This window comes from Geotrypetes seraphini, chromosome 5, assembly GCF_902459505.1.
Source record: "Geotrypetes seraphini chromosome 5, aGeoSer1.1, whole genome shotgun sequence".
NCBI classification, from domain to species: domain Eukaryota; kingdom Metazoa; phylum Chordata; class Amphibia; order Gymnophiona; family Dermophiidae; genus Geotrypetes; species Geotrypetes seraphini.
The window spans coordinates 161220736-161243298 of NC_047088.1; the positions used below are offsets into that span (position 1 = coordinate 161220736).

Here is a 22563-nt window from a genome sequence, read left to right on the forward strand (position 1 = left end):
CCTCTCCGACTGCAGAATTGACGTCGGGGAGAGGAAGACTGATCGGCCCGATAGATTAGATCGCCAAGACAAAGTGAGTCCTGGGTGATCGACTCACTTTGCCTTGGCGAGCTACTGGCGCCCCTGCCTTAGAACACTGCCTAGGACCCTGGGGGAGCCCGGGCCCCCTGTCAGCTCCGGGCCCCTGAATGCAGGACTGGTAGTACTGCCCTGATGGCGGCCCTGAGTACCACATTGTATCTTTAATCGAAAGATGTATCAAGGCCAGTTAAGCTGTTTTCTGTTTAGGTGGCCCAATGTACACTGTTATGCTAGTGCCATGCTAACGGTTAACACGGTGCCCTAGTAAGTTGGTACATGCTGATTTCCATGTTAAACCCAGTGTACAAGGGGGATTGGAATGAGCAGAGACTGAACATTTACAGTTGACATGGGCAATGTGGGCAGTTTGGGGGGTTGTAACCCCCCTCATTATACTTGAAACCAAACTTTTTGCCTGTTTTGTAGGGAAAAAGTTCAGTTTTAAGTATAATGTGGGAGGTTACAACTCCCCAAACCCCCCACAATGCCAGCACGATGTCTGTCAAGTAAATTGGGGGGGTTCCCCCCCACACCGTCCCTCCCCCCGTCGTAGCTCTTTAAAATAGTGTTTTTTTTCGGCGCGCCATCAACCTTGCACTCAGTTGTCTGCGCTCAGTTGTCGGCGCGCTGTTGTCTCGCGCGATTTAGTCCCGTCACCCTTCTGTCCAAACTTCACTGGCTTCCAGTAATTTCCAGGGTTCATTTTAAATGCGTCTGCCTAGCTGTTAAGATCTTACACGGCATCCTCCCTCCCCTAATTCCACTATTTTGGAACTCCTTGAGTCCCGATACCACCAGGTCCACCCAAAAATTTAAACTATCCTTCCCCTCGCAAAAAAGTATCCTCTATGCGGGAAGATTAGAGAAATCTCTCTTCTTCAGAATCACAGAGCTTTGGAATAACCTTTCTGCCCCACTAAGGAATCTGGGATCCTTCCAACTATTCCGAAAGCATCTAAAAACTAAGCTATTCATAAAAATGTAAGGCTCTCTTCCCCCCTATACTCATCCTCAAACCCCATTATGCTGTTCCGTCCTTATATTAAACTTTTGTAAACCGTGCCGAGCTCTATAATTATGGAGAGGATGCAGTATATAAACTTAAGATTTAGTTTAGTTTAGTTTAGGAACTGTTAACAGATGTTGTTGGACGGAGCAAAGAGTACAGCAGGGCTGATAAGGAATCAAGTGTTGTGCCATAAGGGAAAGTCAGCTGTGCGTATTTTAATACCAGCAGGATGATTTTATATCAGTGTCTCAAACTTTCTCGAGCCAGGGCACACTAAAGATAGTGGCCACGGCTTGAAGCACTCAGAAGTGTGTGGACGTCGCCGTGATGACATCATGACGTGACATCATCACATCGATGTCCGTGCATGTGCAGAGGCCCTTCAGATGTCAGCAGGGAAGAGGTTCGGAGAGAAGGAGAGGCACTGGCACCAGCTGATTTCCTACAGCAGTGTTTCTTAACTACTTCAAGCTAAGTATTCCCTAAGTCTAACAAATATCAACTGAGTACCCCAACCACAGACCTCATTAGGCCTACCCAAGCTCTGCCACAGATCCCATCCTCTTTACTAATTGTAATGCAAATTTTTCCATTCATTTTTCATATACACACAATATACACAGCAGATATAAATTCTCAAAACTGACACATTTCAATCACTATATTGAAAATAAAATCATTTTACCTATCGGCGATCCTCTACAGGCTGCTGTAATTAGCTTTAAAGGTGAGACTGGGAGGCCAGGAGGGAAGCTGGAGGATGCTAGAGAGAAGGGGAAAACATGCAGGCCTTCGGTGAATCGGGTAGCGCTTGCGCTGTACCATGTAGGGAAGTCAGCTGGCAGGTGCCTCTCTTCCTCCTAAGTGTGCCAAGGCACACTTGGAATCTCAGGAGGCACACAGTTTGAGATACACTGTTTTATATGTTATGGTATAGCTATCTGGGTTCCATTATGTGTCATGTAGTTAATGCACATTAATAAAGTTTTCACTGGGTTAACTGAATAGAAAACTGTTGCCCCACCCATCATTAATACAGAAGTTTAGCAGTAAACCACACATCAATTGTGCCAAACCTTAATACAGCAGCATGAATGACTTGTTGGGCAGGCTGGATAGACCATGGGGGTCTTTATTGACTATCATTTACTGTGTTACTGTGTCTTTATTATGCTTACACATTTGTTAGTGAATCAGGACTGTTCCAAGGTGTAGAGCTTTGTATGAGTCACCTACTGGTTCACTCTTCTCTGCTTGCTTTCCCATTACCAGTGAGAGAGGAGATAGTGGGCTGGGAGCAGCTTTTGCACCCCTCGATATTTGCAAACTATGCAGTTACACCCAGGGCAGGATTAATTCGTCGAGGGCCCCTAGGCACACAAGTACATTGGGCCCCTGCCCCGCTACCACCCCACCATGTGCCCAGGTGGAAACAGGAAGCTGCGTCAGAGGGAAGCTTTGGGCAAGCAGCACCGCTTGCACAATTACAGTTCCCGTTGCCCTTCTTACCCGCGTTGCTTGCTTGTCTTACTTTCTGTCGATGGGGGAGGGGGCCGCGTTGCTGATCAATGCTGGAGGGGGCCATCTCCGTTTGGAAAAAACAATGTTGATACCCTCCTTCATCGGGCCCCCCTGACCATTTTGGGCCCTAGGCACGTGCCTACTTAGCCTATTGGCTAATCCTGCCCTGGTTGCACCACTCACAAAGCACTTAGTATGGTGCTCTAGTGGGTCTATTGCAAAAGAAATGCATGGAGAAGATGATGGGATGGTGTAGCAAGGTGAGGAGTGTGCACCGGTAGTGCATCCAAACACTTAATATTCTTGTATATAGGAGGGTCATTTCAAAGAGCCTGCAGTGTTATTAATGACTGTTTCCATGCAAGTGATTAAACATGTTTTAAATGACTAAGGGGGGAATTCATGAAAAGGTGTTGAGCATACTAATTGCTAAAGCTGCCCATTATATTTCTGTAGGCGTTTTTAGCGGTTAGCGCATCCTAATGCAATTACATGTTCTAATGCACATAGGGGTCCTTTTACTAAGGCGCGCTAACTGATTTAGCGGGCACTAACTGATTTAGCGGGCGCTGATTAGCACGCGCTAAATCGGTTAGTGTGCCTTAGTAAAAGGACCCCCTAATGCCCTTTCATGCATTCACTCCTAAAGGTATGTTGGTGTTTTTTTTTAATGTTTACCTGTTTGGGTTATTTCTTTTTGCAACATGCCTGTAATAATATACCACAATTTTTAAACAGGCTCAAAATATTCAATTTAGGTTAATCAATCAATATGCTAATGCATCTGTCCTTGAATTAATTAATAGACTTCAGTGGCACCACTGTTAAAGCAATAAACTTTCAGCTTTACTGAACATAGCGTAGTAATCGTCATAGGTCTACAAAATTTTGAAACATTTTTCATCTCACATCCAATCTCTAACAATTTTCTTAATAAAGAGTAGTTTTTAAATGCTCATCTTCAAGTGCTAAAATAAAGATCGGCTAGAAGATCATTATCCTGACATAGATTCTGTGTTTTGCTAAATGCTCTATCAAGGAACACCCCTAGAACAAAAACATCGCATCAGAATTTTTTAAATTCTTAATCCATAAATATACTGTATACATATTCAAATCATATTAACCTTAGTCGCCATACAAACCATCTTTTAACACATTTCTTCTAATATGGCATCGATGTCTTACTCTTTTTAAACAGCTCTCATAGTCTGATGTTTATCGGTCAATTAATTGCAGAGCCCATGGAATTTAAATTAGTCATCCAGTCCAACTTTGCATAATGATCCCCTAACCAATCTTTATAAGAACACTTGAAGATGAATATTTCAAAAGTACTCTTTATTAAGACTTAAAAATGTAAGAAAATTGATAGAGACTGGATTTAAGATTAAACTTTTTTCAAAATTTTGTAGACTTATAAATGATTAAGCCTCAAGGTTCTGTAAAGTGAGCAAGGGTCATTGACGCCTTTGTGAAAACTTCAGGTTTGAAATAATTATACATGCAAAATGACACCAGCGCAAGGTTTTAAAAATTATAACCAAGATTTATTGAATTATTGTTTCTATTTTTCCATTATTAGATCAAAAGAACAGCATCATTGCTTACCGATTGCGCTAATGGGAGATCGTTAATAGTGGCCAAAATGCTGGCCTTCTCCTAACGGTCTCGTTTTTCTAGCTCCAGAGTTTCTATTATATACTGTTGGCTTTTCGGTGACATCATCATCATAATAGCCAATAACAATTTTATGGGTGGTCTTAAAAGTTTAGACAAAGGAAAAAATAAATCCCTCCATGTTTCCATGTTTAAAAGTTTAGAACAGTACATTTGATTTCTGAATTAACATTATTATTCAAGAGAATCTACAATTATTAACATGGTGCTGAAAAATTCTCAACCTCTCCCTAAATTGACAGTAACTTTAGTCTGGAAGAGGAAAGCTGACAGCTTCATGTTACACACAGTGATAAGCATGGGCTTCCAATGCCCCCCCCTTCCTATGCTGGAGAATGAAGCAACAGTCTCTGACTCTAATTACTCCCAGATGTTGCCTCAGGATTTTCCTTAGTGTTTCTTCAGGTTTAAAATATATAAAATATTAGAAATTAAGTACACACCATTCTTTCATATATCAATCATTCCTTCGTTCATTCGGGGCCCCTTGCACACATTCATACTTAATGCATTTTATCTCTTAGTTTAGGACACGTGATCTTCCTAGTTAGTCTACAGTACATGTGGTATTACTTAACACCACGCTGCTGGGAGCGGGAAAACTCAGAGAGGACAAAGAAGGCAGAAACTAGTCACTGGTAAACACAAAGAACCCAAAATGGATTCCATGTAATCCTGATTTCCACCATGATTTGGCTCAACAGCAAAGTACATACACAGATATTATTATGCTTTCCCTTATATTAATCCTTAGTGTGTTTTTCTCTGGCCTTAGCTACATTATATTTAAATTTGTATTCACCTGTTTTTCCATACGCTTCTATTTGGGCGTGGTCCTTAACTAACACAGATGTTTGTCTAACTAGAATTACCCAGAATCATACGAAAAACTGGCCTTTTGTAGAAAACAACCACAAAAAATACTGCACTTATCATGTCCTAACATCCATTCCCATTTCCGTCCCATAACCAGCACCCCCTGCTGGCCATGAGCCACTACTCAAAAGCTGAAAGTTTATGGCTTTAACAGTGGCGTCACTAAGGACAATCAATTAGTGAATTCAAAGGCAGATGTATTAGAGTGGAGGGGCATAATCAAAAAAAAGTCAAGTCCCGTTTTGGCCTAAGGCCTTAGGCACCCAAAGTAGGCAGCAGGGAAATGTCCATTCTCAAAAAAAAACCCATCCAAAATGAGGGGTTTTTTTTGAGAATGGCCTACCTGTATGTTCAGGAGTTTAATTGCTCAGACTGCCAGTATGTCTACCTTTAAGTCCTATTCTCAAAAAAATTTTGCTCAAGTTCTAAGACCTTTTAGACATGAAGTCCTTGCCTAAAACCACGATTCGCTAACCGGCCTCTATCATAAACACCGGTTAGAGAATCATGGAACTGTCCCCCCACAACAATCGCAATAGTAGGGATGCCCAGTCCCTTCTGCCTGGCACTCGCCGCAAACCTCTGCAATGATCATGGCAGGAGAGATGCCCAGTCTCTCCTGCTGACACCACCCACCCCTTGGCCAGGAGTAAAAGGTCCCTCCTACAGAAGGGGCCTTTAAGCGCCTGGGCAAATCAGGACCTCAGGCCCCTCCCTGGTGCATCCCAAGATGCACCGGGAAGGGGCAGGACAACCATTCCAGTGAAGGTGGGACTGCTGGCCGAACGCAGGAAGGACCCGTCCATCCATCTAAAAAATGTTAGGGGGGTTCATTGGGGGTGGGCATGGGTCCAGTGAGATACCTTTAGGGGGATGGAAGGTCACCAGGAGAGATTGGGCATCTCTCCTGCTGGCAAACGTTCGGGTAGGGGAGTGGCAGGAGAGATTGGGCATCTCTCCTGCCTTCGAAGGTTGCGGAGGGGAGTTCGAGTGGTGTTGGCAGGATAAATCGGGCATCTCTCCTACCAGAGAAGGTTGCAGGGGGTTTGCAGTAGTGCTACCCGATTCAGGGAAAATAATTTGATTCGATTCAGCCTATTGAATAGATTTTTCGATTCGATTCGATTTTCCTGCCCAATTGGGTATTTTTTTTAAAACATCCTGGTGGGTTTATTTTATAGCCTCTTCACCCCTTTTATAGCCTCTAAACCCTCTTTGACTTCTCCTAACTACACTGGCGCCATTGTGTAAACAAAATAAACAAAAAAGACTTTTCCTCTCTCTGTTAAATCCTAGCTCACGTTTGCGGTCTAACACCAGGTCTGGCAGGATACATGTTTCAAATCTGACATATTGTAATCACAAAACAGAAAATAAAATTATTTTTTCTACCTTTTGTTGTCTGGTCATTATTCAAATCTTGTCGGTCCCAGGCTCTGGTTTTCTTCTGATAACTTGCTTGCCAGGGTCTCCTTCTTTCTTCTTTCTCCTTACTAACCATCAATCTTCTATCTTTGTCCTTCCCTTCCATTTCCCTTCCCTCCCCTAGAGGTTTGGCATCTTTCCTTTTTTTTGTCTCCATCCACAGATCCATCTTTACTCAACTACCCTTTCATCCAGCATCTCTCCCTCCTTCCCCACCACCCCAGGGTCTACCATCTCTCCCTTTCTGTTCCTTTCATCCCTAAATCCCATTGTCCACCATCTCTCTCCCTCTCCTCTGTTTTTAGACCTATTATTTCTTCCCCCCAAAGTCTGGAATATGCACGTCTCTTTGAAACCCTACCCTCCTTCCCTCCCTCCGTGTACTTCTACACCAGGGCCCTCTCCCCTGAAGGCCTAGACTCCACCCCTGAAGGCCAGCCTGTCCCTATTGAAGGCCTACAACCCATCCCTGAAAGCCTGTATGCCCCCTCTTGAAGGCCTTTACCCCACCCCTGAAGGCCTGCCTGTCCCCTCTGAAGGCCTGTACCCACCCCCCTGAAAGCTGCACCCCCCCCCCAGAAGGCCTGCATCCCCCCTGAAGGACTGCAACCCCCTCCCCCCCCCCCCTTGGAAGACCTGCATGTTCCCCCTGGCCTCCCAGCATCAATTTACCCAATTTCAGCAGCCTGCATAAGATCGCTAGCGCTAGCGATTTTTGCAAGCTGCCATACGTCTTCGGAGTTGTCTTCTCTCAGCCGCTGTCCAGCCCCTCCTCTGATGTCAGAAAAAGGGCGGGACTGCGGCAGAGAGAAGAGAGCTCCGAAGACGTATGGCAGCTTGCAAAGATTGCTAGTACCAGTGATCTTATGCAGGCTGCTGAAATTAGGTAAATTGATTCCAGGAGGCCAGTGGGGAAGCCAGACACCAGCGGGAGGCCAGTAGGTAAGCCACTTCCCGACTGGCCCTCTCCACTCACCCTCTAAAGCAAGAGCGGCAGGCCAGCAAGAGGCAGTGCTGCCGCTCCTGCTTTAGGGGCGAGGGGGAAGGGTCAGTCAACGAATTGGGAGGCCGATTTTTTTGTTGTGGTAAATCGATTTGAATCGATTCACCCGAAGTGAATCAATTCAAATCATGAATCAGGCAGCACTAGTTTGCAGAGGTCCGGGCAGGAGGGACTGGGCATCCCTCCTGCTGCGATCATTGTGTGTGTATTGGGGGGGGGGGGTGTCACGGCAGGAGAGATTGGGACTCTCCTGCCGCAATCGTTGTGACTGGAGTGGGGGAATGGGTTGCCTGGGTTGCTGAATTGATTGCGGCAGCTGCAATCAGCTCAGCGGCCCAATCCAGAACTTATACCTGTTTTGACTTGGTCTAAGTCAAAACATATAAGTTATGTCTGGGCAACCTGTTAAACTTTTTGATTATGGCTGCTGGACGGCTAAGTCTAGGTCGGCCCACATCCTGCTCACCTCCCACCCTATGCACTCCTCCAAAAATGCCCCTTTTCGCTCTGGCAGTGGCAGAGGCAGTGAAAAGGCCTAAACTGGTTTTAGATACGCCTAAAACCTTGTTTGATTATCGGTACTTGGATTACCTGTGTTTTTGATCGTCCAAGTACCGATTTAGGCAGGATTTTAGATGTTAGGCAGGTTTTTATGTACCTCATTTGCATGTATTTGCAGCAGCTGTTTGAGTAGAATATACAGTAGAATGTCAATTTTTGAAAGTGAAAGGTGCATAGGTTGTTTTATTCTCTTCAACTAAATGCATCTTCAAGTATGCCTCTTTGTTCACACATAAATATGCTGAAATTAGAAACCAGTGCCTACATCTAACCACTCTGAAGAGTACATGTTTCAACAGGTCAAACTATTCAGGTAAATAGCTTTGAAAAATGGTCTCCCTGCATTGAATGAGTGCATCCATCATATCAGCATTGACTTGTACTCCCTTCTGAAAAGCTTTAACTAGCTTTCTTTCAGATTCCTCTGCATGCTGTGAAATGGGTAAAATCAAAGCCAAAGGCAGATCTCATTTGATGTCACTCATTGCCCTTCCAATGGGAAGCTCATTTAAAACTGTGCCAGGATAGCTTTGTATGAACACAAGTTATTTTGACGATAACGGAGATTCTTTTGCTTCTCTTTCTCCAATAGGAAGTGAAGTGGGTACAAGAAGACCTGGACTCGTTCCACACAATCTGTTCCTTGCCAGTCTCGCAACCTGTTTAAACAAGTAAGACATTTTTTGAGTTCTTATAACCCTTTGAACATAATTGTTGTTCCAATTAAAAAAAAAAAAAAAAGAAAGAAAGGATTTAAATGGACAAAGTAGGGAAAACTGGATTCTAGTTGTACCAGAAATGCCTCTCTCCTCCTCCTCTAGTCTTTGCATGCTGGTTCTGATTCAGGAATAGTAAGCAGCTCCCTGCTGCCTGTCACTGCACTTGCCACACTGTAAACGTATTTGCTTCTCTGGAGTACCTGTATAGGAAGATGCTGGAAACAACCTCCACAGTTACCATGTTGGCTTTGCACTTAGGGAGAATTCTATATATGTGTCAAAAAAAATTCATTGCTAAGCACTATTCTATTAATATCTTATATAGATAACATTGAGCACAGATCCTGCATCTAACTTTTGGGCACCAGAGTAAGGCCTGCTGAAACCTGGTGTAAATGCCAGTGCCAAAGTTAGGCATGGTTAGGCAGTATTCTGTAATTCTGCATGCGACTTTTCAGAACGTTCATGGACATACCTCCTTTTCAGATATACACCATTGAAGTTAGACACCATCCCTTATACTAGAATAGCATACATCCAGAAGTTGGTGGATGACCAGGAGGATGGGAGAGAGGAGAAGCAGTTGAAAGGGATGGGAGTGTTGTGGAGGGGTGAAGAGGGAATGTAGTGCACTTCTTTTTTTTTTTTTGTTTGAAATAGTTTTTATTAAACAGAAAAGCACTGCACAGCCAAGAAAAAAAAAAACAAAAAAACATTGCATTACAGACAGGATTGGGAGTGAACAAAACAGCGAATCAAATCAGACAGGGGAGCCCCCCCATAAATGAGAGGGAAAGTCAACCCCGCCAGGCCCCGAATAGGGCAAGACAAACGAAAGCCACCCCAACTCAGTCCGCATAGGCAAGAGGCATATAATACACACAAGCTGAGCAGTACAAGTCAACGTTTTACAATTAACAGAATCCCCCAAGTTAAGTACATAGAAAGAAACCCCAATAGTCATCCAGCTCATACACACCATTCTCCAATCACACCCCATTCGCACCAATCCACACAGTCACATACCAACGACCATCCAATCCAGCAAGTAAACAGATATATACCCCTCACCCCCCCCAGTTCAGTGAAAGTGAGTGTGGGCAAGACATGCACAGTCACTCACAAAGAGCCAACTTCCAATATAGTGGCATCCCATAGAGAACGGTACAGGCGCCGGGACGCTGAAAACGGCTCTGGATGAACGCGGAGTTCCCAGCGAGCCACCTCGAGTAAGGAACGCTTCCAAACCAGCACCTCGGGTGCATTGACATCCATCCAGAGACGGAGCACTCCACGTTTAGCCACCAAAAGAGCGGTGTATAGAAAACGCCAGTGCTCTGAGCTAAGGCCCTGGTCCAGCACCTCTCCCTCACACCCCAGTAGAATAAGTAAGTAGGACCACTGAAAAGGCAGCTGCACAACCCGAGCCAGAAATTCCAACACCCCATTCCAGTAAATTTCCAGCTGTGGACATTCCAGTAACATGTGTACAAGGGTGCCACGCATACGCTGGCATTTAACACATAGATCAGATCCCCACAGGCCCGCCCTCCTGCCCCGCACCCTAGTAAAGTATGTGCGGTGTAGTATTTTGAATTGTATCTCCTGCAGGGAAACATTCCGTGCCCCTCGAGGGATGCTGGAAAAACATGCAACCAACATCTCAACCCCGACCGGCTCCCCGAGCTCCTCAGCCCATTGAGAAGCCAAGCCAAGGAGCCGAGGATCCGGTCGTTCCTCCCGGGCCATCCTATACCAAGTAGAAAGAGAGTTCAGAGAGGTAGGAAGAGAGAGAAAAATGTGATCAACCTTCAGGAAGCCATGGCCGGTAGGGGCGCCTTTTCGATAGGCCTCATAAAAATGCCGTAACTGCAAATAAGCAAAGAAAGGCATATCAGGGAGAGACCAGTGACGGCGGAGGTCAGCAAGGGGAGGGAATGTCCCCGCCACAGATGTCGATGCCGCAACATGCCCCAAGCAGAAGCACGCGCCAAAACTAGCCTCCAGGCCGCGTGCCACACCGACACCCGGTGGGAACTCAGGGTTGCCCCTCACAAATTGAAAAGCCCAATTGTCCCGCGATCCCCCCCCAATCCGGCGCCGCCACCAGAGCAGCGCACGTCTCAGCGGATCCAACCAAAGAGAATTACATCCCGTCCTGGGGCGTCGCCATCTAGGGATATCAAGACAAGCCAGTGCACAGTACGGGGCCACCCAAGAATCAAACAATCTCGGGGGGGCAAATCGGGAACCCAGCGTATACAGTTCATGCACCCAGCGCATCAGGGCTGCGACATTGTATAGCCGGATGTCCGGGAGCGCTAAACCACCCCGAGCTCTGCTCTGCGTAAGTCTCCAAAACCCCACACGGGCCCTCCGGTTCCGCCAGATAAAAGAGCCAACAAAGGACCTGTAGGCCCTCTCCTCAGACGCTCGCAGCCACAAGGGGATCATCTGTAGAGGGTAAAGGATCTTGGGCAACAGAACCATTTTTACTAAGGCAATACGACCAAAGAGCGACAGGGGGAGGTCGCCCCATCGATGGCAAGCGTCCCGAAGTTGGGCAAGACGATTCACAATGTTGCTTCGATAGACCACAGCCCAATCAGCGCTGAGAAAGATCCCAAGATATTTAAGCTCTCCCACCGCCCACCTAAAAGGGAAAGAGGGCAAAGCTCGCGATGCGCAAGGCAAAGTAACCGGGAGCGCCTCGGACTTACTGAAATTAATGCATAGTCCGGAGAAGGCCCCAAAAGAATCAATGAAGGAAGTAATGCAAGGGATAGAAGTCCGGGCATTGCCGACAAAGAGTAACATATCATCCGCAAACATGGTAATCTTGCACACCTCCGCCCCCACTCGGATGCCCGCCACCCCGGGGGCATCTCGTATCTTAGCCGCCAGCGGTTCAAGCGAAAGTATAAACAACAGCGGCGACAAGGGGCACCCCTGCCGGGTCCCTCTCCGTAAAGGAAAAGGAGCCGTGCGCTGGCGGTTAATAAGGAGCTGAGCAGTAGGAGCCGTATACAAACGGACCACCCATTCGAGAAAAGATCCTGTAATGCCAAAGCGGCGTAGGACCCAGAAAAGGTAAGGCCAGACAACCTTATCGAAGGCTTTTTCGGCATCTAAACTCGCCAGCAAGTCGTCTCCCGATCGTTCCTTGCCCTCTCTCAAAGCCACCAGAGCCTTAAGAATGTTGGCCGAGGAGAAACGGCCAGGCACAAAACCCACCTGGTTAGGGTGTACAAGCATAGGGACAACCTGCGCTAGGCGCTTAGCTAAGATGGCCGTGAGGAGTTTCATATCCTGGTTAAGCAAGGATATGGGTCTATATGAACCCACCAAGGTGGGATCCTTACCCGGTTTAGGAAGCACTACGACATGAGCATGGTTCTGCTCCGGGAGAATTCTATCCGAGGCCTGCATATCACCAAACATGGCGCATAAAGCAGGGCCCACATGATGTTGTAAAATCTTATAGAACTCAGGCCCCATACCGTCCGGTCCAGCAGCCTTAGCAAGTTTCAGACGGCCAATAGCTACGGATATCTCTTGACAAGTAATAGGAGCATTGAGCAGGTCGCAGTGCGTCTCCGAGGCAGTCGGAAGATTCAAGCCTCTAAAGAAAAGATCACGAGCCTCAGTATCGTACGCGCCCGCGCTATATAAATCGCTATAAAAGCGTACAAATTGATTCTGGATAGCCGACTCTGTCCGATGTGATACATTCGAGGAATCCCGAATATAGGAAATACACGCAGCGCGACGGTGTGGACGAACCAGGTTGGCCAGGAGCTTCCCCGCCCGGTTACCCCACCTATAAAGTTGAAACTTGTACACGTCAAGGTGGGTCAAAGCCCGCGCAGAAAGGATTGCGTCAATTTGTTTGCGCAGTCGGAGATAAGATTGTCGAGCTGTGCCGCAGATGATACAACCGGCATTCCCTCATCTGTTTTGCCAACGACGTAAGTTCAGCATCCCGGAGCTTACGCTTACGAATAGAGTAGGCTATTATACAGCCTCGGAGGTAGGCCTTCGCCGCTTCCCAGAATATCGTGTCCGAGACCTCAGTCCCTTCATTTGTCTGCTTATACTTAGACCATTCCTCGATGAGGTAGGTGTGAAATTCCTCGTCAAGGTACAGGGAGGGATTAAAACGCCAAACACGATCACCCTGAGAGCCACTTCCCCACTTAAAAGTCAATGTCACAGCAGCGTGATCGCTAAAAGGGACGTCCAATATGTGGGTGCGCACCACCCGCCCGATGGTGCGAGAGGGAAGTAAGAAATAGTCCAGACGAGAATGACAGTGGTGAACCCCTGAGAAAAAGGTAAAATCCACCTCCCCAGGGTGGTACACCCTCCACACATCCTGGAGGTCCAGTTCTCCCATCAGGAAATTCACCCCCCGACGCTCATTGTCCGCCGCCACTGGTCTCGGAGGCTTACAATCTATAGAAGGGTCGCTGGTGATATTGAAGTCCCCTCCCACCAGAAGTTCGTAAGTCGGTAGTGCTATCAATTGGGCCACTAGAGTAGAGAAGAAAGAGGGAGTGTAGACATTTGGAGCGTAAACATTGCAGAGTACCACAGGCCTGCCGTTCAAAGTCCCCACCCAGATGATAAAGCGGCCCTGAGGGTCCCGGATAGCTCTGTGTGTGACCGCTACCACCGCCTTATGTATGAGGATAGCCACCCCCCTCTGTCTAGATGAGTAAGAGGACGCCACCACTTCCCCCACCCAATCACGCTGCAACTTCTGATGTTCGCATGCCGTGAGGTGAGTCTCTTGTAGAAAAGCCACAGAGACCTTTTCCTTCTTCAAGAACGATAGGACCTTCGTGCGCTTTACCGGCGAGTTGATGCCTGCCACATTCAGCGTAAGACACACCAAGTCAGCCATAGCCGTGGGAAGAACCCAGCACCAATGCACCGTCCCAGCGAAGCAGCCCAAATTCCCCGAGGGTCTCCCAGCTAAACCCCCGAGTACAAGCGATGAAGCCCCCAACCCCCCACTGAACTAGGGAATCACCCCCCCACACCCAAACCCCGTCTCCCTGTCCCGTATCCACAGCACACAAACATACACACCCAAGCACACCCCACACAAACAGTCCACAACGCACCATACATACAATGCCCCTTCCGTTCTTCCTCCCGCCACTCCCACCCCCACCCATCCAACATCCCGACCATCCCCCCAAACTAAAAACATATTTCTGAAAGCCCCCCCAACCCCCTCACGCAAAAAGACCCATATAACCTCGAAAATCCACCCCACCCCCAGTAACAAAACCACCCCCCACAAACATGTCTAAGGGCGACAAAGAAGCCAAACAAAACAGGAAAGAAAACAAGGGGCATAGAGGGAAACACCAGACACTCAAAGTCCAGAGTCCAGGATCCCTGCGTGTAAAATAAGAATGCAGCAACCCAGTCCAGGCATCCGGATAGGCATGTCCTAAGCAGGTGGGAAAGCTGAGGTAGCGTCAGGTACAGCAGGGTAGCACACCCCTAACGCATCCAGCAGGACAGCCAGGAACTCGGCAGAGTGGGGAACCAGTGTAGTCCCCGAAGCCCCTCCATAAGCGAAGCACAAGGCAAAGGCTCAAGACTGTCAGGCCCCCGATTCAGGTACCAGATATGCAGAGGCCACAGATAGTCTTAGGGCAGCAAAAGCAAAGCAGTGCCACTCAGGGGTCCGGGGGTACAGGCGCCAAAGATCTGATATAAGCCTGCAACGCCTCCACATCCTCGCAAGTCTTCGGTCCCCCGGCTTCAAACACCCGGACCCGTGCAGGGTATTGCACCACGAAGCGTAGACCTCTATTGCGGAGCTCGGTGCAGTGAGGCGCCAGGGCACGCCGGCGGGCAGCTACTTCCGCGGAGTAGTCGTTGAAAAGTAGAATCTTAGCGCCCTCGCGCTCCAGCGCGCCCTTTTTCCTATACAGAGCCATGACCTGGGCCTTATCAGCAAAGTTCAGATACCTGGCGATGACAGGTCGGGGCCTGCCCTCGCCCTCACGGCGCTGGCCCAGGCGATGCACCCTCTCCACCAAGGCGCGTGATCCTGCTGGGGTAAATCCCACAGCGCCAGGTAGCCACCGCTCCACCAGGTCACGCAGGTCAGCGTCGCGAATATTCTCCGTCAGGCCCACCAGTCGGATATTATTGCGACGTCCACGATTCTCTTGGTCCTCCAATCGCTCATGTAGGGTAGCGCATTTAGCCTGCAGGCCACGAACCTGCTCCTCAAGCACTCCGGAGCGATCTTCCTGGGTGGCAATGCGAGACTCCGCTTGCTGAAGGCGGTGGCCATGCCGCTCCAGGCAGTCCCGCACATCCTCCACAGTTGCCTGGAGTTTGGTGAGCCGCTCATCAATTGCTGCCGATATAGTTCGGGTCAGCTCCTATACCGCGTCTTCCTGCAACAGCACTCTCGGCGGGGTCGCAGTTCCGGCAGCCATCTTGGGTGCGCCGTGCAGTCGCTGGGCTCGTATCGGCCGCGGGGTCTTGACTGGCATAACTCGCCCGCAAACCAACACAGAGAGCCGCCGAAGCAGCCGTTAGCTTCCCACTGCTGTCCGCTTGTCAGGTCGCCGAGAAAGGCAGAGGAGTAGAGCTGAAAGGCTTTAAAAAGCGGAAATTAAGGCGCGAGAGGGTCGGAACACGAGCCAGGAGCCGCCGTTCAGCTCAGCGTCATCACGTGACCCCCGTAGTGCACTTCTAAAGCGGGCGAGAGAGTGGGAAGGTGTCGAAAGAAAGGTCTTAGACAGAAAACAAGTAAAAAAAAAGGAGACCTTTTAAAAAAGCTTGGGAGATAAACAAACCAGGACCCAATTGATTAAATATGAAATACTGAAAGAACAAAAGTAAAAAAGAAAATAATTGTATTTTTCAGTTTTTAGAGTGGTATAGATTAACTTCAGGAATGTTTATTTCTTATCTATGCATTTTGTTCAGTAAAGGCAGAAATGCACTTTTGTTTCTCTCTTGTGTTGTACTGTTCATGGTCCAACTTCACAGTGTTTCCATTTTCATATACAGTCAAACCTCGGTTTGCGAGTAACGCGGTTTGCGAGTGTTTTGCAAGACTTATTGACGTTCAAGTGTACTCGCTCTGCAGCGCCTCAGAGTCTCTTCTCTCTTATTACTCCCTAAACTCCCCCACAGAAACTCCGTTCATCAGACAAGTCCCTTCTGTAGGTACCCTTCTCCTCTACTGCCAGCTTCTGTCTCCATTCCTTCTACCTTGCTGTGCTGCATGCCTGGAACAACCTGCCTGACTCATTACATCAAGCTCTGTCTCTAATGCTTAAATCTTAACCCTACCAACATATCTGTCTATCAGCCCCTTAGTAGCCCCTACCGCCTCTTTAGCCCCCTCCTATTCCATTTTTGAGCACTAAGTTCAGACTTCGCTTTGTCCTAGGCGATTCCACCTAATTATCCTAATTACCTACATGAGCTCTTGTTCTGACTCCCCTTTTGTTCTGCATGTCTGTCATAAGTAGATTGTAAGCTCTTCTGAGCAAGGACTGTCTCTTGTGTGTACAATGTGCAGTGCTGCGTACATCTGGTAGCGCTATAGAAATAATAAATTGTTGTTGTTGTGAGGGGGCATGAATATTTGGCAGAACAAGAGGAGGTAAATTCTTTTAGATAGAGGGGCATGAAAAGAGGGGTAAATGCTGGATGATTTTAGGAAGGGGATGGAGTCTGAAAGAAAGTAAAAAGGGATTGAACACTGTAAAGTAATACATGGAGAAGGTGGATGTTATGAATGGAGTAAGGAGGTAGCAGATGCTGTCTCCCTTCTCTATTAAAATTTTGATAATTACATATACATTATAAATGATGAAATAGAGTTAAACAAAAGTATAATAACTCCCAACTCCCTGAAGTCAGCAATGCAAAGTAGGATGTCTGGATCCTTATGCATTTCCAGGGTTCATGGTACCCATGTTTTGCAGCAATTGCGAGGGGACAATGGCTCAGACGGGGTAGTGAGGAAAGAGTAGCGGGGAACAAGAAAGTCATGGATGCTTTTATGGGACACTTGGTTTTTTTTTCACTGACCTGTGCTGTGCTCCAACTCATGAAAAGCACTAGAACTGGTGATAATCATTTGGCTGATACCATTCCAAATGCACTTTCAGGAGCAGCTGTGAGTCGCAGACCAGACATGGTACTTACTACTCTCTCCCTTGAAGCAGAGCTGCAAATTGTGCTCAGGATATAACAGCCATTTTATGAATAACTCATAGCAGGGCAAATGTATATTAAATTTTAAAAGATCTCATTAATCAAAAGTAGATATACTGTTATGAGTTATTCAGTAAGATGCTAAATGTTTATAGATTATTTTTTAATCAAGTTAATCATAATAAAATCCAAATAAGTGTTGTGCTTGGATGGATTCCAATTATGTTTTAACAGGTGAGCATCAGGGAATCAAAAACGGAGGAATGATGGTGCATGTTTGGATTTATTTTTGCTGCCCTGATATGTATATTATTTTTTTTTCTTGATTTTCTGTGCACTTGTAATTTAATTCTGGACTGACCTGGTAGCTTAGTTTCAAGTGTTGTCTACTTCAGTGTTTTTCAACCTTTTTTGGGCAAAGGCACACTTGTTTCATGAAAAAAATCACGAGGCACACCACCATTAGAAAATGTAAAAAAATTTAACTCTGTGCCTATATTGACTATATATAAAGTAATTCTCTTGAATAGGAATCAAATAAACACAAAGAAAGTGTTTTATAATTACTTTATTATGAAATATTAAGTAAACAGAATAGTGAAAAATTATAAAATACTTTATTCAGTGCGAAACCTGGGCCTGTTTGGCTGAACACAAAGCTGATATTCTGGCTGGAATCGAAGAAAGACACACACGTAGCTCTTCGTCAACAGCTCTCAGTCTCTCTCTGTATTTGGTTTTTATAGCATACAAAAATAGACAAATATACCCTCCATCCTTTTTATTAAACCACAATAGCAGTTTTTAGCACAGGGAGCTGCGCTGAATGCCCAGCGCTGCTCTTGACGCTCATAGGCTCCCTGCGCTAAAAACCACTATTGCGGTTTAGTAAAAGGTGACCATATTGTAAAATATAGACAGCAGATATAAATTCAGAACTGTGCATAGTAAGTGAAGGGAAGTTTTCATCTCTGGGAATTTACCCAGTTAACTATTAAGTTATTTGGACAAATTCCTTTGAAAACTGTGGTAATACTGCCTCCACTTTGCTAAATTTAAAATAAAATCATTTTTCCTACCTTGTCTGGTGATTTCTGGTTGCACTTTCTTCTTCTGACTGTGCATCCAATCTTTCTTCCCTTCTATCAGCCTGTATGCTTTCTCTCCTCCACACCTCATTCCCTCCCCCAACTTTTTCTTCCTCTCTCCCTGACCTTTCTTTCTTTTTTTCTGTTTCTCTTCTTTCCTTCTGTTTCCCTGCCTGCCCCCTTTCTTTCTTTCTCCCTGCCGTTCCCCAAGCCACTGCCACTGCCGCTGCCATCGGGGAACAGGACCCACCAATGGATAACAGGCCCCAAAGCCGACGCCGACGCATGCTCTCCCTGACGTCAATTCTGCAATCGGAGAGGAAGTTCCGCCCAGCCAGGCAGCGATTGGCTGGCCCGAACTTCCTCTCCGACTGCAGAATTGATGTCGGAGAGAAGAAGACTTATCGGCTCAATAGATTAGATCGCCAAGACAAAGTGAGTCCTGGGTGATCGACTCACTTTGCCTTGGCGAGCTACTGGCGCCCCTGCCTCGGGCCCCCTGTCAGCTCCGGGCCCCTGAATGCAGGACTGATAGTACTGCCCTGATGGCGGCCCTGCCGGCACACCAGGCAACATCTCGTGGCACACTAGTGTGCCGCGGAACAGCAGTTGAAAAACACTGGTCTACTTTATGCACAAGGATCCAGGTTCATTTTCTGGAGCAGGTCATTCACATTGTACAATCAGCTTAGGACAGTAAGAGTATAGTGGCCATGAATACAGGTGACACCTGATGGCCAGATTTAAACCTGATTATACAGGGATCCAGAAGTAGATCTGGTAAGACTTCCCATCCTTTGGACTGTTGTTGCAGGTAGGGCCCAGCACTGGTTCTGATGAGTCAAAACACAATAATTCCCTTTAGAACTAACAAGAACATAAAATTTCAATTAAGTCTAAATAGTCCACATGAGGGAGAGAGAATTCAAATTATTTGGAGGAAAGTCCAGGAATAAAGAATATAGGAACAGCAATATAAATCTTCTTACTTATAATAACCTGAGATATATCAATTAAGACCAGATACTATAACACCTTTCCTTTCAAGAAAAACTGTAATTGAGAGGGCTTAAAAAATATAGGAATTTGGCTTAAAAAAATACTAAACATTTACAAGGATATTGTAATTGAAATCTTGCCCCCAAGGTAATTACATATTACTTTTGTGACAAAAATCTTTTCCTCCTCGCTTGAGTCCTCTTAGAAATATCAGGAAATATAGAAATCTTACTATCCAAAAAATGTGTCTCTTTCGTTTTAAAGAAAAGTTTCATAAGTGCTTCTTTATCTTGTTGAAGTACAAATGATAGCAGCAATGTAGATCTCAGTATAGCTTCTTCTGCCAAGGACTCCATAATTTTAGTAAGGTCCAAACTGCTAGCTGATACATCCAGAACAGAATCATCAACCTTGGGAGTAGAACGTTTTATAGGATTTGATTTAAAAATATATACCTTCTGAAGAGGCGGAAGACCCTCTTCTGGATACTTAAATCACCTCTTTTAAAAACCTATAAATAAATCCCAAGGAGAAGTGAGAAGTTTAGGAAAATTTAAAAGTCTGAGATTCAATTGTTGTATAAAATTCTCAAAATTTTCAATCTTCCATTGTCTCACTATTTTACCCTGTAACACAGTGGATTGAACAGTTTGGACCCTATGAAAATTCATATCCAAATCCTTTATCTTCTCAGATTGAACTTTAATATCTTCTTCACATTTCTGTAACCTATAAGAATGTATTTGTGCAAGGGATGATATTCCAGCACATACTTTATGTAGAGAACCTGGTGCTGTCCATATTGAATCCAGAGTTACCTCTGCAAGTTTAATCAGAGGTGGTATAATAGATGTTCCTTCCACCTCCGACAACCTCACTCCCTCTCTAACAGCGGAACCTGGAGCGGCCCGCTTCTCTAAAGCTTACATTTAAACCTATCCTTCATACCCCTAGCCAACCCCAAAAAGACACATAAACCGGTGTGGAGAAACCTGGCCGCAGCCCTGTTTATTGTAAAATAAACATATTTAAATAACATTTAACATATTATAAATAACATATACAAACAGCATTAATAACAGCTTATCCAATTAAACCAGCACAATGGTATCACCATTGTGACCCTGATCCCGAGCTACCGGCTTAGATGTAAATGGCCCCTGACCCTGCCGTCTAAGCAAAGGTCTGAGGGGTGACATGTCCCCACATGCCCCATTATCCAGGGTCATCCAACCCACCAGGCATGGCTCCCAGCCGGCCCACTGCTCATCCCATGATGAGCCCAACAGCCAGTAGCTCGGGATACCGCCAACCGAATACCAAATACCACACCCCTTTGAACAAGTGGGTGGGAGGGCGAGAAATCTGCCTCGGAGGACCGGAAACCGTTAAGGTCCTCTGAGAGCCCTCCTATTTATAACCTTACCCACCCAACCCTGCGGCTGCGGCTCTAACCTATCGGAGGTCGATCACCTGGCGGGAACGACCTCTTCCCCATTAAATCTATTGCCCTTCCTACCTTAACTCCCCCCTATTGCTTGCCCGACAGGCGGCCCCGCGGGCGGCCTCCCAGCTCCGCGTTACAGCCGCCCTTCGATACAAGCACTCGGGCTTTTTATTCCAGCTGATGTCAAAACTGTGGCTTTTGCTTAGGGACTCAGCATGTCCTCAAGCTCCACAGGCAATGCCGCTCTTGTATCCCATGCTTCCATAATTCCCACATCCCTCAGCTGCTGGGGAGGCACAGGTTCCACAGGGTTGAGCGAGAGTTCACTCCCAAAGGACATCTCTTCCATGTTCAGCCAAGCCACAAGGCCCCGTTCAGAAGAAGAAGCAAATGCTGTGATTGCGGTCTGCCGCAATGAGGGAGACTCCAGCTGCCAGGCAGCAACAGCTGTCCTCTCTCTTCTCTTCGGTATGAGGAAAAAACAATCACCAAAGGTAATACGAGGAACGGCAGAAAGCAAAAACACAGCATCTTTACTGCAATGCCATCTTGTCTCTCTTAGAAGCTGCGCTTTTATTACCAGAAGCTTTAGCGTTTGAAAAGCTGTGTTTGGCCAAACTGTTGCAAACATTTCTCAGCTCTTTGAACCTTAAAGCTGGTATGCAAGTCATGGTAACCTCTCATTTTGAGCACTGTAATAAGTTTATGTGAATCCAGTTTCTGTCAAGGCATTGATCCACATTACATCTACCTTTCCATACTACTTAAGAAATCCACCATTGGTGTAGAGCCTGTAAGGTGGTTTTCCTGTTTGGACTCTTGAACATGGATCTTTCTGGGCATAAATGGGAAGTTCTCGGACTGGGAAAATGTGACTAGCGGTGTGCCCCAGGGCTCGGTACTTGGGCCCATCTTATTTAAAATCTTCAACAACGACCTAGAGGATGGAACATCCAGTGAGATCATCAAGTTTGCAGATGACACAAAGCTATGCCGGGCCATCAAATCGTAGAAGGACAGTGAGTAACTCCAGAGTGACTTGAGCCGATTGGAGAATTGGGTAGATAAATGGCAGATGAAGTTTAATGTGGAAAAATGCAAAGTGATGCACTTAGGCAGAAAAAAATAAGGAACACAAGTATAGTATGTCAGGTGCAACTCTGGGAAAAAACGAACAGGAAAAGGACCTGGGAGTATTAATCGATAGGACACTGAAGCCATCGGTGGAATGTGTGGCGGCAGCGAAGAACGCAAATAGAATGCTAGGCATGATAAAGAAGGGAATCACGAGTAGATCGGAGAAAGTCATAATGCCGCTTTATAGAGCGATGGTCAGACCACACTTGGAATATTGCGTCCAGCATTGGTCTCCATACCTAAAGAAGGATATCATACTGCTAGAGAGGGTGCAGAGACGTGCAACAAAGCTGGTGAAAGGTATGGAGAACCTGGATTACTGGAGGAAATACTTAAGAGACTGGGGTTGTTCTCCCTTGAGAAAAGGAGACTACGAGGGGATATGATCGAGACATTCAAAATACTGAAAGGAATCGACAAAATAGAGCAGGAAAAAACGTTATTTACAATGTGTAATGTGGAACGGACAAGAGGACATGGGCTTAAGCTAAGGGGGGACAAGTTCAAGACAAATATCAGGAAGTTCTGCTTCACGCAACGAGTGGTGGACACCTGGAATGCTCTCCCAAAGGAGGTAATTGCGGACTCCATCGTTCTAGGATTTAAGGGTAAGTTAGATGTACATCTCCTTATGAGTAGCATGAAGTGATATGGGTAGGGTAAGCTAGATGCACTTCTCTTTACGAGAAGCTTAGAGCGATATGGGGACCAAAACTATGCCAGGATACACCTGGCGGGGCCTCCGCGTGTGCGGATCGCCGGACTTGATGGACCTAAGGTCTGTTCCGGGGATGGCGCTTCTTATGTTC

At 46.3% G+C, this 22563-nt stretch overlaps 1 protein-coding gene and 1 long non-coding RNA gene across 5 annotated transcripts in view; one reads left to right on the forward strand and one right to left on the reverse strand.

Annotated features, from left to right (window-relative positions):
* The window catches only part of MAP2 (microtubule associated protein 2), a 744831-nt gene that overhangs the window by 468839 nt on the left and 253429 nt on the right, over window positions 1-22563 (forward strand). For all 4 annotated transcript variants that reach the window (XM_033944572.1, XM_033944576.1, XM_033944575.1 and 1 more), the window contains one exon: window positions 8749-8827. The gene's annotated coding sequence lies outside the window, so the exon portion shown is untranslated. The remainder of the gene's footprint in view (window positions 1-8748; window positions 8828-22563) is intronic.
* Window positions 8113-22563, reverse strand: part of LOC117360596 — a 37418-nt gene continuing 22967 nt past the window's right edge. Inside the window, exons 3-4 of the long non-coding RNA XR_004539456.1 lie at window positions 8950-9090; window positions 8113-8815 (exon numbers count right to left, since the gene is read on the reverse strand). This is a non-coding gene — a long non-coding RNA (uncharacterized LOC117360596). The remainder of the gene's footprint in view (window positions 8816-8949; window positions 9091-22563) is intronic.